The 15,878-nt window shown below is 33.7% G+C and overlaps 1 long non-coding RNA gene across 1 annotated transcript in view; it reads left to right on the top strand.

Annotated features, from left to right (window-relative positions):
- LOC118144906 (uncharacterized) overlaps positions 1-14,354 on the top strand; it is a 17,474-nt gene extending 3,120 nt beyond the window's left edge. The window contains exons 2-5 of the long non-coding RNA XR_004729799.3: positions 3,164-3,314; positions 7,433-7,516; positions 10,237-10,400; positions 11,992-14,354. This is a non-coding gene — a long non-coding RNA (uncharacterized LOC118144906). The remainder of the gene's footprint in view (positions 1-3,163; positions 3,315-7,432; positions 7,517-10,236; positions 10,401-11,991) is intronic.
- Positions 14,355-15,878: the final 1,524 nt, after the last annotated feature.

Here is a 15,878-nt window from a genome sequence, read left to right as displayed (position 1 = left end):
ACATGTAAGGTTAAATCAGGAAAGGCCTGAATAAGAAGAGATTGTGGTGGATAGCCTTTTAACATTTACTTTATAATTGAGGGATAATTAATGTTTCCAAAATATACAACAAATTAGAGTCACAAAAATGATTTCTTTGTAAGCATCACATGAGAATTATACAAATTTATATCATTCTTAAAACTTTTACTTATGACAGATGCAATTGGGCATAATGAGGATGAACTTGATGCCAGGTGGCAAAGTCACCTCTGTAACCACAAAGAAAATGTTCATGGAAGCTGAGATTCCTTTCCCTAATTTCCAGTATTAAGGGATGAATCTGTGATGTATGAATGGATTTTTTCCCCCATTCAACACATCAGGCAAAGATCTGAATAAAGTTAATGTTCGCATTTTGACACCAATATCAAACTGAAAACACCTCAATCAACTGTTGGATGGATTTGGCATAATTATTGATACACTTTGCAGGATTTAAAGAGTAAGGATTCAGTGCTCACATACCACATTTGAAATGAACACAACTTATCAAGTAGAGTTCTGACATGTGTGACTCTTAGTATCATTTTGGAAGTGAAATAACCTGTCAAATTTTAAAATGTGTTAACAACTGGATGGTTAAATGGCAGGGACATAAAGAAAGGACATGGGCTTGGTTTGAGATCTTGTTCTGAAGTAGAGTCACTGACTGCCAGCCTAGAAGTAATCACAACAAAAGTTTCCCCCCAGGGGTTCTGAACAAAAATTCTATAGTAGAATAAATAAACTACTACACAGTTAGATTATCTTAACTAGCATCTGCAATCTTCCTTACAATAGCTATTTATTGATGTCTTTCCAAATGCATTAGAAGTGGTAGATGATTTATTTTGTCTTTGAAAAGTACTTACAACCATTCACTCATTCAACAAATATTTAAGTTTCCACTATGTGCCAGGCATTCTTTCCTAAGTACATTATCAAAGTCAAATAGTACAAACTGCCTAACGTTCTTTTATTGGAGATGTCTTAACTTTAAATGAGTTAAGGCAATTTATAGAGACAGCGCTTACCAAAAAAATTTACTTTTCTCAGACTGTGCAATTCTTCACCATGTTATTTATGTCTGGCACCTGACACATAGTAGGTGCTTCAAATAGGATGCTCTGTTAGTTTCTCTATATTCCAACCCTAGCTGAGTTTTTGTGAGTGCAAAATGGTCAAGCAAAAAGGAATCCACTGACCACTGTCATGGTTTAGCTTCACTTGTCACATTGCCATCTATGACAGTGATTTTTTTTTTTAATTTCAGAACATGTTTTCCTTATTCTTTCTGTAATGTTCATTTTGAAAAGAAGTGGGGGAGGCAGTGCATGTAAGGTGGGGTGGATGAGAGATGTTGGGAGACAGCTTGGTATTTATGTATTTTTAAAATTAGAGTTTAAATGAGTTTATGCGTGTATTTGTGTGTGCTTGTATTATACATCTGAATAAACTGGAGTCTCCCAAAAGTAGAGTTAGAAATGTTGACTCTTCAAGGGAAAAATAGCAGAATTAGTAGCAATGGAACCTAGACTGGATACAATTTCTCTTTTGAGACCAGTCAGTCAACACCCATGTTGCTGAACATCTATGGAACCGAAAAAAGACTCTTGATATCATTGGAAGAGATGAGGAAGTTTGAGATACAAGTATGATTGAAATTTTCTTCTGAAAGAATTCAGAACCTGAGGTCTGAAATAATAATACCATAGGACGTTTGTATCATATTCCTTAACAATTTTTCTGCTTGTTAGGATAATTCAAGGGCATTCTGACCATCAGTTTACTCTGTAAGCTGGTGTTTGAATCCATCATGGAAAACTGATTTCTTTGATTTGTAAATCCTTAAAAATAGATAACAATCATTATATGCCATTGATCTAGAGGAAAATAAGGCCTGAGATACTTATCTAAGGACCAAAAATAATTCTATGCCAAAATTTATTCTACTAAAGTTCTATGTATCTCTATCTATCTATCTATCTATCTATCTATCTATCTATCTATCTATCTATCATCTATCTATCTATCTATCTATCTATCTAGTATATCTGCCTGGCTACCTACCTATCTATCTACTTATAATAAAAATATGCCTTGTATGGACAATTATACAATAAAATGCACTCTTCATCAAACATAATTATAGATTGTAATCACTCAATATATGGTATGTATACATCCATACACTGACAAATGCAAAGTGGCAATATTACTACTGACATTTGGAAATGCTAATATATTTCTACCACTTCAAATATTCTGTATACATAGATATAAAGGGGCAGGTCTTTACAACCTCTTGGAGGAAAGTAAGCATTTTTATTCAAAACAAATGAAAAGGCAAAGTCTTCTGGCAATCGGCATACAAATGAATATCTACTCTAAAATTCCTTTCTTTGTATTTCACCATCCTAAAAAGAGAAGAGTCTTATTGCAAATGATATTTTTTCAAGTTAGTTGAGCCTGTCTATAGGTGTAGAACATTTCTATGATACCCAAACCAATTTATAATTCTTTTTATCTTTACCAAATGTCTTCTAGGAGATACACTATGTAAAGTGGGACCAGTCAGTATATCAGCTTTGGACTACTTTCCCAGTTTTTAGCCTGTAATAGAATTCTTTTATGTTTTACTTCCAAACATGTATGTATTTCTACTCTGAGAAAGAATTTAATGAAAATTTGAGGAGATATATTTTAAGAAAATACTTTTAAATTATGCTTCATCTTGCTACTGTAGTATCTAAAACCCAAGCACTATTGAAACCAATTCTTTGATGATCAGTTCGGGAAGGTTTTGAACTTTATCTCCAAAATGCAAACATATTTCTGTTCTTAAATGGAGTACTGCCAGTGTGCCAAGTACTCTTCAATACTCATAATTTTTTAAAGTCTTAATTCAATTATTTAAACTTGAGCTTTTGGATGTCTGGGGGTCAAAATATTTCACCTGATTTAGTGAGTTACCATATAGTTAACCTGGTATGGCCTAAATTCCTCAGAGTTTCTAAAGTTAAGTATGTTGTATATGATTTTTGTAATAGTGCAGCCTGGTTAACAAACACTATTTCTGCCTTGTTTAGGAGAGGCCAAAGCTTTTCATTCTAACTGTGGAAAGTTTCCTCCTCTTTTGCAGGTGGTGGTGTAAACAGAAAAGATCATGGTGTGTCCTGGGCCATGTCCTTCCTTAGTACCTCTCTCCCTTTCTCTATGACAAAGGAGTGACAAGAGCAGAGGAGACTTGAAGCATGTTAGTGCAAGAGAATATGGACCAGGATGGGGATGATGTGAGTAGGGGTGATAAAACAAAAATAAGAAAGTGAAATGAGGGAATGCTGGAATATACAATAAAAAAAATGGCACAAGCAAAAAGAGGCCCTAAGCCTTTGTACATACAGCTTGTTTGTTTTGCTTTTGAAAAGGTATTAGGAACAAAGTACAGTGGATCAATTAGATGTATCCCAGATCTTACAAAGGAAAAAAAAAAGGCATTGGCATAACTCTCCTTAGTAGCCACCCCCTGCCCTCTTTATTTTGGAACAATGCCTCAGGAAGGGATTATGACACAATGACCTTGCTTTCTGTAAATGCATCATCTTTTTTATATAAATATTAACTACATTTGGCTTTTTGGGTGTCACACAATTAGCAAATTAGTCATTGACTAAAGGTATTCATCTAGGTTTTATAACACTTTCCCCACCTTAATTTTACAATATTACATGCAAGGGGAAAAATTGCCTTCTTTTTTATTGCATTCATTGAAATCCCTTCTCTTAATGGTAGGCTCTAAAGTTATAGTTAGTTCTGTCATCAGAATATCAGCACATTGAATTGAATTTTGAAAATTACAAAGACTGCACAGGCACATAGTGGAATCGATCATTCCCTCCATATGCTAAATGCACCCTCATTTGAATCTTATGCATTCCCCTTAATATACCCTCCCTTTCAATTCAATTCATTGCATTTATTACAAGTATGAGATGGAAATTAGAAAGTTCCTCCAAGGCTTCAGATCTTTTGTGTGCAAGATTTATGAGGAAGAGAAATTTTTGCTGTTCTTTTATTTATAAAATTTAGTGAATTTAGCTAATATCTGAAGACATAAAACAAGCTGTTCATTTGTACTTACATGTGCATGTATGAAACACAATATCCATGTCATTAATCTTCTACTTAATACCACGCTTAAGCCAAAACCTAATTATATGAGTTAGAATCAAAGCATAATATTATGAAGACAAGTGCACATATATTCCTTAATGTTCTAGTGAGAGCTTTAAAGGTTTATATAACTTAAAATCACCATTTTGAATATTATTGGTAAAATTATGAAAACTAGTTTTAGAATCAAAACACAATGGCACAATATTCATTTTAATTCCCATGTTTAAGGTTAGTTAATTTTAACGAGATTTACAATTTGCTCTCTGTATCCATGGATTCAGCATCCAAGGATTCAATCAAACTCAGAAGGAAAATATTTGGGGAAAAACTCAGTAAGAAATAACAATACAACAAGCAAATAATACAAAGAATACAGTATAACCATAATTGCATAGCATTTGCATTGTAGTAGGTATTATAAATAATCTAGACATGATTGAAAGTGTACCAGAGGATATCCACATGCAGAGGTTATATGCAAACACTGTGCCATTTTACATAAGAAACTGAGCATCCACAGATTTGGGTAAAGGCAGAAGTTCTGGAACCAGTCCCTGGTGGATACTGAGGGACAACTGTACTCCCTAAATACAGCATTTCAAATACAATGTTCAGAGGTACCTAAACACTGTGCTGCTGCATCTCTCTGTATCATCCTTATTAAAAATTTGCCAAGGCACTGTCACCTTGCGGATTTTGTCCAGGAAATCAGGTTACATGAAGCTGAAGCTGAGACCATTTTTATTTTAATCCATTTCTTCTAGACTTTCATGACTTTCACATTGGAAAAAAGAAATGTAACTACTCTCTAGCAAATCCAAGAGCAGTTAGCCATTCTTTGCCAGAGGTCGTCGCCATCTATTACCAATGCCTAGGGGATACTCAAGAATGGCAGTGTATGTGCCATTCCTGGGCAATAGGAGGGGCAATTTGAAAACAATCTATATTTTGTCCATCATACCCATTAAGAGGGCTATGTAATGGAATAACATTTTTTTTTTATTTGAGTATTTAGCTTTTCGAGTCACCATGTATTGGTATTGAGATCTTGAATAAAGTCCTCCTCTTATAGAGGAGCTGGCACTGTGTTTAATAGTCATATAAATTCATGCATTTCCATCTGCTTCTCCAGATAAGAGTGTTTCTTTACTCATCAAGTCATTAATCTTCTACTTAATATCACACTTAAGCCAAAACCTAATTATATGAGTTCAGAACCACAGCATAATATTATGAAGACAATTGCATATATATTGCTTAATGCTCTAGTGAGAGCTTTAAAGGTTTATATAACTTGAAATCACCATTTTGAATATTATTGTAAAATTATGAAAAACAGTTTTAGGATCAAGACACAATGGCATGTTAAATTCTTAGGTAAATGTGACCTCGCAACTAAATTTAATGTTATCCATTTCAATAGCTGTGGGTTATTACACAAATGAATTAAATTATTCTTCTTTAGACAGAGTTAATCCATTGTAAGGATTGAGTAACATAAGTCTGGCAATTTACAGAGGATAGATATGTTAACGATATATAGTAAGAAATATTTTATTTAGCATATATTTATACTAGTTTAGTTTCAGAACTTAAAGATCATAATTTACTTTTCTCTGCCAGTGCATGCACACACACACACACACACACACACACACACGCACTCACTCGTGTACACACACACACACACACACACCCTGCGGTTAGTTTATTCCTTGCTACTTTAACAATCAGTTACTGCTTTGGTGAAAGCCTAAAGCTTAATCCATTAAGAGCCATTCAGAACAAAACAAACAAACAAAGCTTTAACCACTTCAGGGACAACAGTGCACAGAACCAACAAGGAGCCTTCTTAGAAAATCCTAGCAATTTTAGGATCAATAGCCTCACACTAGATGCTCTTAAGTGATGAAAGCTAGAAAATTTGTGCTGCCAGGTTTTAGAGAAAACACAAAACACAAAAAAAGGTTGGGAGAAGATAATTTAGTAAGTTTAGTTTGGAAATACCTATGCAGTTTAGAGGGTGAACTTAAGTCCTATCAGTAGTCACAACAAAAACAAACTAATGAAAACATCACATTGGGCTGAAAACTTTACCTATGTATCCTGCAAATGGAACTGTTAAAATATCCTTTATAATCTCTCCAAGTTCACTACTTAGAGCTTTCTTATTATTTCTTCTGATTAGTGTAAGTGAAATCTTTGGGGTGTATGTATACATATATATGTATATATGTATAAAAATTACAAATATTTCTTTGAAAACAAATCTAAAGCATTTAGGAGAACTTTACGGTCCACTTAATTCAGGGCTACAGTTTGAACAATAAAACCAACAAATACATTTATATATGAGAGGAGCAAAAACAAACATTTTTTTCCACAAGATTAAAAGCCTGTTCATTTCCTTTAAGAATTATTCCATTGTATATTATCTTTTGTGAAAAAATCCATTAGCTTCTTTTATACATCCTCGAGTCTTAAATAATACACCACTCCTGCAGAATGTGTTTTATGGAGAAAATCTACTGTCATGCCATAGAATTTAAAAAGGCCTCCTACATCTTTTGTATTCATTACGTTATCCTTTTCAGTTTCACAAAACAATTTTGAAATACTGTATCTCCTGTAGTTATAGTTTTTTAAATGTCTTTACATTAGTACTTAATTGTAAACTCAGTAATGAAATAGGAGTGTTATTTATTATTTATCTCAAAATGTCAGCTGGCTAGACTTTACCCACAAATTATCTGAAGGCATTAAATTATATACCTTCATAGGTAGTCAACAGACACTGTTGGGATTGTCTGCAGTATGTTTGCAAGCTAATTTGTTTACTGAATGTGGTCTACTCGTTTACATTTCTGCTTTTTTTTATTCTAGCAGATCCTCTCTGAACAAACATACTTAATATAAGGAACTTATAAAATAAATCTTGTTAGTTTAAAAAATACGTGTCAGATTAAAAGCAGAATAATCTCTTTGCTGAAATGTTATCGAATAATATTGACCATCAATATTTTACAGACTGAAGAAATAAATTACCCTGGAATATCATGAAAATGCATGATTTTCCCGTGTGTCAGGAATGCTCTGCAGTTTTGTCTGGATTCATTAAGGCGCTCACTGCATAAGTGCGTTGCCAACCGGAATGTGGGTGGCTATAATGGCAGCCTGTAGGTTTGTATGGAAAACAAGTATGGCACTGTGAAAAAATCCTTGTCTCACCCTACAGATACCTGTACGGAGAACTTGGGAGGCATTTTCATAAGCTCATTGTCAAGTGAATGTTAAAGTCCCCATTCACTGAGAAGCAAAGGTAAGTCTGATAAATGCGTTGAAGAAAGAAAAGGGGGTGGGGAGTGGGGTGGAATCACCTAGCATTGAAACAGCCTCACCAAGTGACAGACACGTAGACAACTCCGATGCTGCCAGAATAACACTCTGCACAGCCCACCAGCAAGCAATTTGTCACTGCGACAAGAATATCCTCCGCAATTTGGCATCAGGGTCCTTGGACAGCCAACTGCGCCTGTACAGCACGAGATGTGCTATTCGGCAACGGGAAGATGGGAACCAAGATTCTCGTTATTATGTCCAAATGTGTTATTTTATGAAAAACATATCTTTTGTCATAATCAACATAGAGATAGAACAGTAGTAATTGATAATAACTGGGGACAAATGAGATAAAAAGTTGAGAAAAATATGCCCTTGTCTGTTTTTTAAGTACCCTGACTGTTGAGAGAATTTCAGGATGTTTGCTTGATGTGTCTGGTATTTTATGGCACGCTCCCACAGGGTTTCACAGGAATAATTAATGCATAGGTGCAGAACGAATTGGGAAGATTTTTGGTAGTATTAAACCATTTGCTTTAGACAGACGGTACTCTTTGCTTTGTTTTAGACTTTGTGTGATTGTATATGGTGTTTGATTAATAATATGTTGCTTGGTACAAATCCTTTCTTATTTGTCCGATTTGAAGTAAGACAAAGAATGTAAGGTAAGTTGAGTTAAAAATTTGCAAAGGAAAGACCTTTTACTCTTTACATTGCTATCCTGGTAATCTATTATAAAAGTGCAGTAAAGGAGAGAAGCCAGGAGCATAGGATAAAGGTATCTGATAAATAAGCAAGTAGTGTTCCCCTTGCCAATTACTTGGCATCTTACTTTGTAATTAATGCCACAGTAATGAAAAAAGTGGTAGGCACGAAGATTGGGCCTTTTGTGCATTCTATACAGAACCAAACACTCATAAAAATCTAGCTCAAAGCTACCCTAGTTTGGCTTTCTCCACAATCAAAACTTGCTGGAGAATTAGAACAATCTCATAAGGGTGTGTGTGTGTGTGTGTGTGTGTGTGTGTGTGTGTTACAATGTATTATATAAGAGTGACATCAGGCAATTGTGGTATTGCTGTCTCCATTAAACAGACAAGGGTGTCCTTCATTCCCCAGACATGATGGAATCTTGTACCCATTCTGCCAGGAGTTAACATCATGGTATCTATTATGTTGTTCACCAGTCATCCTATGAAGCATTTAGCTAACTGCTATTTAAGTCGCTATATTAACTGCCGAGCCATGCCTGGTGTGTTTATAAGATACTTACTTATTTGCACTCCATGCAAACTTTTAGGAAATCCTAAAATTACTTAAGAATTAAATAATAGTGAGAGTAGTAATATTAATAGGGATTTTTTAAGAAGTAAGTACAAATATAATTCAGGCAATTTTGATATTATTTGAAATCCAACACGTTTCAAAAATTATCAAGCTAATATTGTAACAATATTCCATAAAAGTGTTTTCCCTACCTACCCACATAAACTGGACAATGATGAACGGCTGGGGGTCGGCAGGTTAGATAATGAGGTGTTTAATTGTGGCACTGTGGAAATGGTGCTAGGTGGAGTGTGTTGACTAACTATGCACATGGATAGTTAAGTGAAAAGGCCTAAGTTTTATATTCTTTGAGGCATAAGCTACAAAGAAAGGGGAGAACAGAGAGGTGAGTGAAGAGAAAGTGTTTAAGGCTAGAGAGTATGAAATACAGTGGAGACCATAAAGAAAACTAACCCCTACTTTTCTAAGCTTCGCATGAGGTGTTTTCCTTGCAACTCCCATTAAAGTCAATGGGAATCATGCAGCTAAAACCCTGTGTAACTCTTTGACAATTTACTTCCTAGTGTCAGGAAAAGAGTACTACCTACTAAAGGCAATTTACTCATTTTAGTTTGTGCCTCCCATACAAAGATGAATTTGATAGCACATAGCAGGAGGAAAAGAGAGACTACATTTAAGAATTTTGTTATTGCAAAAGAAGTCATCATTGAAAAATGTCACCTAAACTCTCACCTTGTTTAGCAACAACAATAAACAGAGAAAAGCAATCCAGTGAAAGAATATGAAAAGAAGTATGGACTTGATTACAGTAAAAATGATGATTGCTAGTATTAGGTGTTTTTTTTTTTTATTTTAAGTTCTCTAGCTCTGAACACAATTGCAGGATAATAAGAATACAGGACGATTCTTAAGACACCAAATTGAAGTTTCTGATTACTTGCTTTTTCCATGCACCTCAAGTTGTATATATGTAAATACAGCTATGGTATCTTTACAAAATTCTTAATAATACATATACAGTGGAGGGTGGGATTACCATAGGTTCCTAGTTATAGGTAGCAAAATAAATAAATGGCAGATGTCTATTCTGCTGTAAGCAATAACTAAATAAATGCAACATACCCTCTATATAGTATTATTTTTGAAAGCTATAGAATGTGCTTGTTAAAAAGTGCATGCTATTTACAGACTACTTCATGAACTTTGAAGTCGGAATGTTAACACTGGCTTTCAGTTTTTATTTTCATTATGTCTCTATATTTCTTTACTCTCAAAAGTCTTTATTTCAGTGCTCTACCATTATACTGATATAATTCTAATTTTACTATTATAAATGGTATGTGGGCTGAAGATAGCCTTCTGTATTTTCTGACTCCCTTCTCTGTGATTTGTTTTGTGACTTGTCCTTTGGAGGATGAAGAAGAGAGAACCTACATGACTTTTTAGTGCATGGATGGAGCAGAGACACGTCTATGAACCACTGCCTATGCAAACTGATTACTCGTCAGTATAATTTCTCAGTTTTTAGGAGTAAATGAGTGCTTCCCACTATGGATTTAGCTTGTGCTTCAATTTAGGTAAGTATATTGCTGCAGCAGCCTTGAAACCAGTGCTCTCTGATTGTACCAATTAGTAAATCCTGAACTTTACCACCAAAAAAAGATATAGCTCCACATTTACAAATACCTGGCTTTTGAGAATTAGAGTAATGATGTCACCAAAACTACCATTGATTTTTCAGATATACATCTCAATAATTTTGCAAGACTAAAAGCCTTTTCTAAAGCACATGGGTACTTTTCATGGTACAAATAATACATAGGAATTAATACAGTGATTTGATATGTGAGAACATTTAAGGGAGGAGATTATTTCTTTGAACAGAATTTAGATGTGTTTCTGGGCTGAATTCTTGATTATAAATTTCATGTTGGAGGGTTTTGATGGTGTGAGAACTTCTGACATCTAATTTTTTGGAGGAGGGGATTGAGAATATACAAAATAGTTAAAAAGCATGTGTTGTTGTTAAAACAGATTATATATCATAAAAATCATAGATGAAAATAAATTTAATTATCTATATTTTAGTTTAAAAACTCACAGCTGGTTTATGCTCCTCCCTATACTCCAAGCCATTCATTATTGGTGACTATTGTATATCCTTAACCAAATATACTTTAAAAGATTTCTGTTCACAAATTAAGCCTGAACTGAATTTAGCACATAGAGCTTTTTAGTCAATTATTAAGCTTCTTCTATTTTTCCTTCTAATTGAACATAGGTATGGCTAACAGTATTTTTGTATCAGCAAAATAAATATCAGTATTTAAATCTCCCCAAAAAAGCCTGATATTACAGGGATGCCATTCACAATATTACAGATACTTGTTTTCCTCTTAAATTCCAGTGTCATTGTTTCATTTTAGGTAAGAACCTGAGTACTCATTAACACATTTGTGGAATCAAATACTTACAAGTTCATATAGTCTAGATTTCTTATTTTAGAAATTATATTTTCCATGATCTGAAATAATTAGATATTTTAACCAGTTATGTTCTAAAATTAATCTCTGTTTGTTTCAGATTTGTTCTTCTGGGGAATTTGCTATAAATCAATATTTGCTGTCACTGAAGTTTAGGGCATCTTTCAATACTCATTTTTAAAATAGCTCCTTCAACATCGTTAAGAAACTATTATGACTTTGATATTACATCTATGCAATCATTTTGCAGTATGTGTAGTTGGAGAAAGACATACAGAAATATAGTTTTCCTTTCAATATCTAAAAATCATGTTTCTAATTTCTAGCACAGGGTTTTTAGGCGCACACGCACGCACACACGCGTGCGCCCACGGCCCCCCCCCCCCCACACACTGCATTACCTTTGGATCAATGAGAAACACTTTGAATTTATTTAACCTGAAATACTTTTCCAGTCCCAGGGATACTGTTTATTGAACTAATTTTTTCACTTGTACAAAAGAATTATATAAACATTACCACTAAGAAGGTCTAGGAAGCCAAAAGAATAAGTGTATAATCAAATTAATGACTGAATATATGCATAAGGATGAGTTTGTATTCATTATTTTCTTTACTGTGACCAATTTTTCTTTTTCTTGTTTTCCTATTTATCTACATTTCTTCAAACATGACACTTTACTAGCCTTCTGCAACTAAAATATGTTTGGAAAGCTACAATGTGGAAGGAGGTAATTGTTGGGTAAGACATGGCACTGCTAATGATGTTGATTCTCTGGCTCCAGAGACCTTTGGGATTATTTATATTGTAAATTTCTGATGCTCTACCTCCCAGATTTGAAGCCTTATCTCTTCATTCTATATACAAGAAAAGGAAGCCACCCTACAATAGGCTGAGTAGTCTGGAGCAAAAGGTCATCCAACATTATACATGCTTGCCTGAGACCAAAGCATCGAAAGGAAATCCTCCCCGGCAGTGTTAAGTTGTCTGTTCCCTTCTTGGCATGTGTGCACAACTTCTTTAACACTAAGGAGATTTAGACATGGGTACTGAGGGAGGAAGGGGCTTTATAAAGTGAAATGGGGCCTTGAAATTTCTCAAAGATACCTTGAAACAGACAAGGAGCAAGTCTATTCTAAATAGTAAGATGGAGCAGGATAGTAATGATGGAGAAAGACAATTTCTTTTTACAGATATAAAACATTGGGTGAAATACAACATAATTTTCATAGTTATTTAAGTGTGGGAGGCACATAATTGGTAAGTTATTTCACAATCTTTCAAGTGGCAGTGTTGGGCAATGGGAAAACAGAGGAAATTTCTCTGTTTTTTTAATACCATGTTATACAAATTTGAGCAAGTCATTTAATTAGGGCTTTGTATTGCTTAATTAGCAAAAATTCATAGCATCCACCTGATTATATTTCAAGCCTTTTGAAATACAAATATTGGATGATTCTGAGTCACAGTTATAGTTGTCAAAAGTGCCTACATGGGTACAAGACAAACGATATTCTAACACTGTTAACATAACAAGTGATGCAAGATTATTGCTGATACCTGATTTTTTCATTGTTATTTGGGCTCTTATTCTCCAAGAGGATATATTATATTTACTAGGATGGTTTCATTCATTTACTCATTTGTTTACTCAAAAATAATTACTGAATATTCAGTAATTAATAGTAAACTAAAGGGCATGTCTATGCTGTCTGTCAGTAATTCAGAAACCACTAAGATGAAATTTCAAACCTTGAAAATACTGATCATTTGGTGAATGAAGATATACAACAAAAGCAACAACACAACACAGCAGGGGCTATCATAAAAATCGTACCAACATTTTTATGGGAAGTGGAGGAGTTGCTCCTAACTTGCCTCAGTGAGGCTAGAAGACTCCATACAGGAGATGATTGCTGAACTAGATTGACAATGAAGATGGGGCCACTTCAAACTCTTGTCAATAGACTGAAGATTGCCACAGGAAGGCTTAAAGTTAATTGATGTTTTAAAGAAGATCTTTAGCTTAAACACTTTTCATGGCTACAAAAATATACATTATTGTAAAGTTCTGCTTCTACCATTTTCTTTTGGTATTGGCTTGCTTTCTTGTCATCTTTTACATTATATGGGGAGGGAAGGGAAAAAAATACTAAATGTGGAGTTGTGGTTAATATCATGACTGCTTTCCACTCAATTAATACCACCATTTAAAAAATAATATGTCTAATATATCTCCATGTATATGTGTATGAAAAAGTAAAGTAAATATATGTAAATTATTATATTTTTAAGACATAACAGAAAAGACAATGGAATATTAATAAGCCCAAGCAGAGAAAGCTATACATCAAATTATTTTAAATAGTTGAGTAATTCTAAGGCTTTCCAAAAATAGCTAAATACTCAAACATTTTTTTTCCTATTATTCAATTTGTTAGAAGGATTCTTTTTCTAGCAGGTGTGAACAAGAAGCAGGTAGCAGGAGAGCTTGGTGCACAGAAAATATTTGAAACAAAATCAGAATTTAATGATCTAGGTCAGTGATTCTCAAACTATAATGTGTTTAAGAACTACCTGAAGAACTTGTTAAAGTAATAAGCCTGGGGCAGGACCAATTAATTTTCAATTTTTACAGATTCATAGATGATACTGATGCTGTTGGTTAAGAAACACACTTTAAGAATCACTTATCTAGATGAGTGCTTCTGATATTTAGTCTATACAAATCCCCTCAATCTTGTCATATTGAAAATACTTCAGTAGGCCTCAGGTGGGTGGGAGTATTTACATGTCAAACCAGCTCAAAGGTGATGCTTATTCTGTTTTCCACAGACCCACTGTGGGAAGCAATGATTTAGATGATCCTCTATTATAAGCCCAAGTTGTATGACATGGTTTGGTGATTTCAGAAAATAACAGGTTCAAATAAAGCTTTCTAGTTTATTTCCTGGCCAAATAAGATTGTATCCTTACTAACAAGATCTAATAAAGGATCAAAGATTCACTGTTTCTTGTATACAGTATGAATAAATATTATCATTCCATTGAGAGAAGCATTTACTGAGCGCCTGTTTCCTGTATGAAATGACTGTCCTAGTTACTAATTAAGTGAAAAGTGGGTTTCTTCTTTTACTTAGCTTCCATAACTACTCTGAAACCTTAGAAATGAAACAGTACCCAGATTGGTCATTTATTAGATTTGTTATGTTTCCCGGATTCTAATACATTGTATATAAGTAAAGATGGCAAAAAGGACTGTTCTAATATCTCAACTCAAAAAAAGAAGAATTTTTAAATACTACATCAGGCAAGGAGCATTATCTAGCCCTCCTATTTAAAATTTTTATTTAGTTAGACAAAGTCTATTGATACAAAGCAAAAGTTGAACTAAATCAGTCATATGAGCTGCAAAATATACTTAATTTTGATGAGATAACAGTTCCTGGTGGATTATATGTGTGTGGGTGTGAGAGAGCCTTACTAATAAGTGTTGACTGTCTTCAACCCACATTTTCTCAGTAATTGATAATTCTCCATTTCTTCTCTGCTATGTAAACCTTTTAAAAAATGGAATGGTGAAATTATGGTAATGATAATACATTAAGAAATTTGAGATAGAAATATCTAACAGAACATTCAAATAAAAAATGCAAGGAATAGAATCTGTAGTATACATTTTGGCCAACTTTGAACAGTTTGAAGAATGCTGGGGATGCATACTTTTTTTCTCTTATGCCCCTCCCATTCACAAATTTTCAAGTGATATGATACTGTTAAATTCTGTAATTCAGTGACTCAAAATGATGTTTGCATGGTTAGCAGTAAATATCTCTATTCTGCTTATTTATGTATTTATTTACTTGACTGGACTGGAACAAATATGGGTAACTGATTTGAGTATTTGTTAATGCAAATACTAAAGCCATTAGCCCTATAATTGTAAAAATATTTTAAAGTGTTATAATAATTTTAAGATTTCTTTTTGCCTGGTGTATGTGGCTTTTATATGATCATTTATGAGGATAAATGATTATCTTTATAACAATACTTTATAATTAAGTACTTTGTCATTTCTACTCCTTCTTCTCATTTCCTAAGCATATTAATTTGTGGTCCACTCTTCATGTTGAACTATTACAAGAAAAAGGTTTTACTTGCAGGATGTTTGACTTTTTTTTAAAAAAAACCATACTTGTGTCTTTAGGTAGTATCTATCTTTAAAAAAGATGCAAAGAATGCAATCTCGTAATGTAGATATTTGGGCTAGAGGACTAGTAATTCTTAAAGCCTTTTGAAAATATGATTCTTTATCAACGCTGTGGTCCTTCATTATAGAAAATGTTTATAAAGTACACACAAAGAAATTTTGCATACAAAGTAGTGCCTGTTCACGATCTTCTTGAAGGAAGATTCAGTAACTCTGATCTTGATAATTGAGGTAACGTTAAACAAAATGCCATCTTTTCCCCTCTTTCTTATATAGACATTGAAACCAGATGGATCAATAGACTGTTTTTCTAAATACATCATTTTGTTTTTATTGTGTAAACCTTTCCTTACAAATAAGT

This window comes from Callithrix jacchus, chromosome 8 (genome assembly GCF_049354715.1).
Source record: "Callithrix jacchus isolate 240 chromosome 8, calJac240_pri, whole genome shotgun sequence".
Classification (NCBI taxonomy): Eukaryota; Metazoa; Chordata; class Mammalia; order Primates; family Cebidae; genus Callithrix; species Callithrix jacchus.
This window is presented reverse-complemented; position numbering and strand designations above follow the sequence as displayed.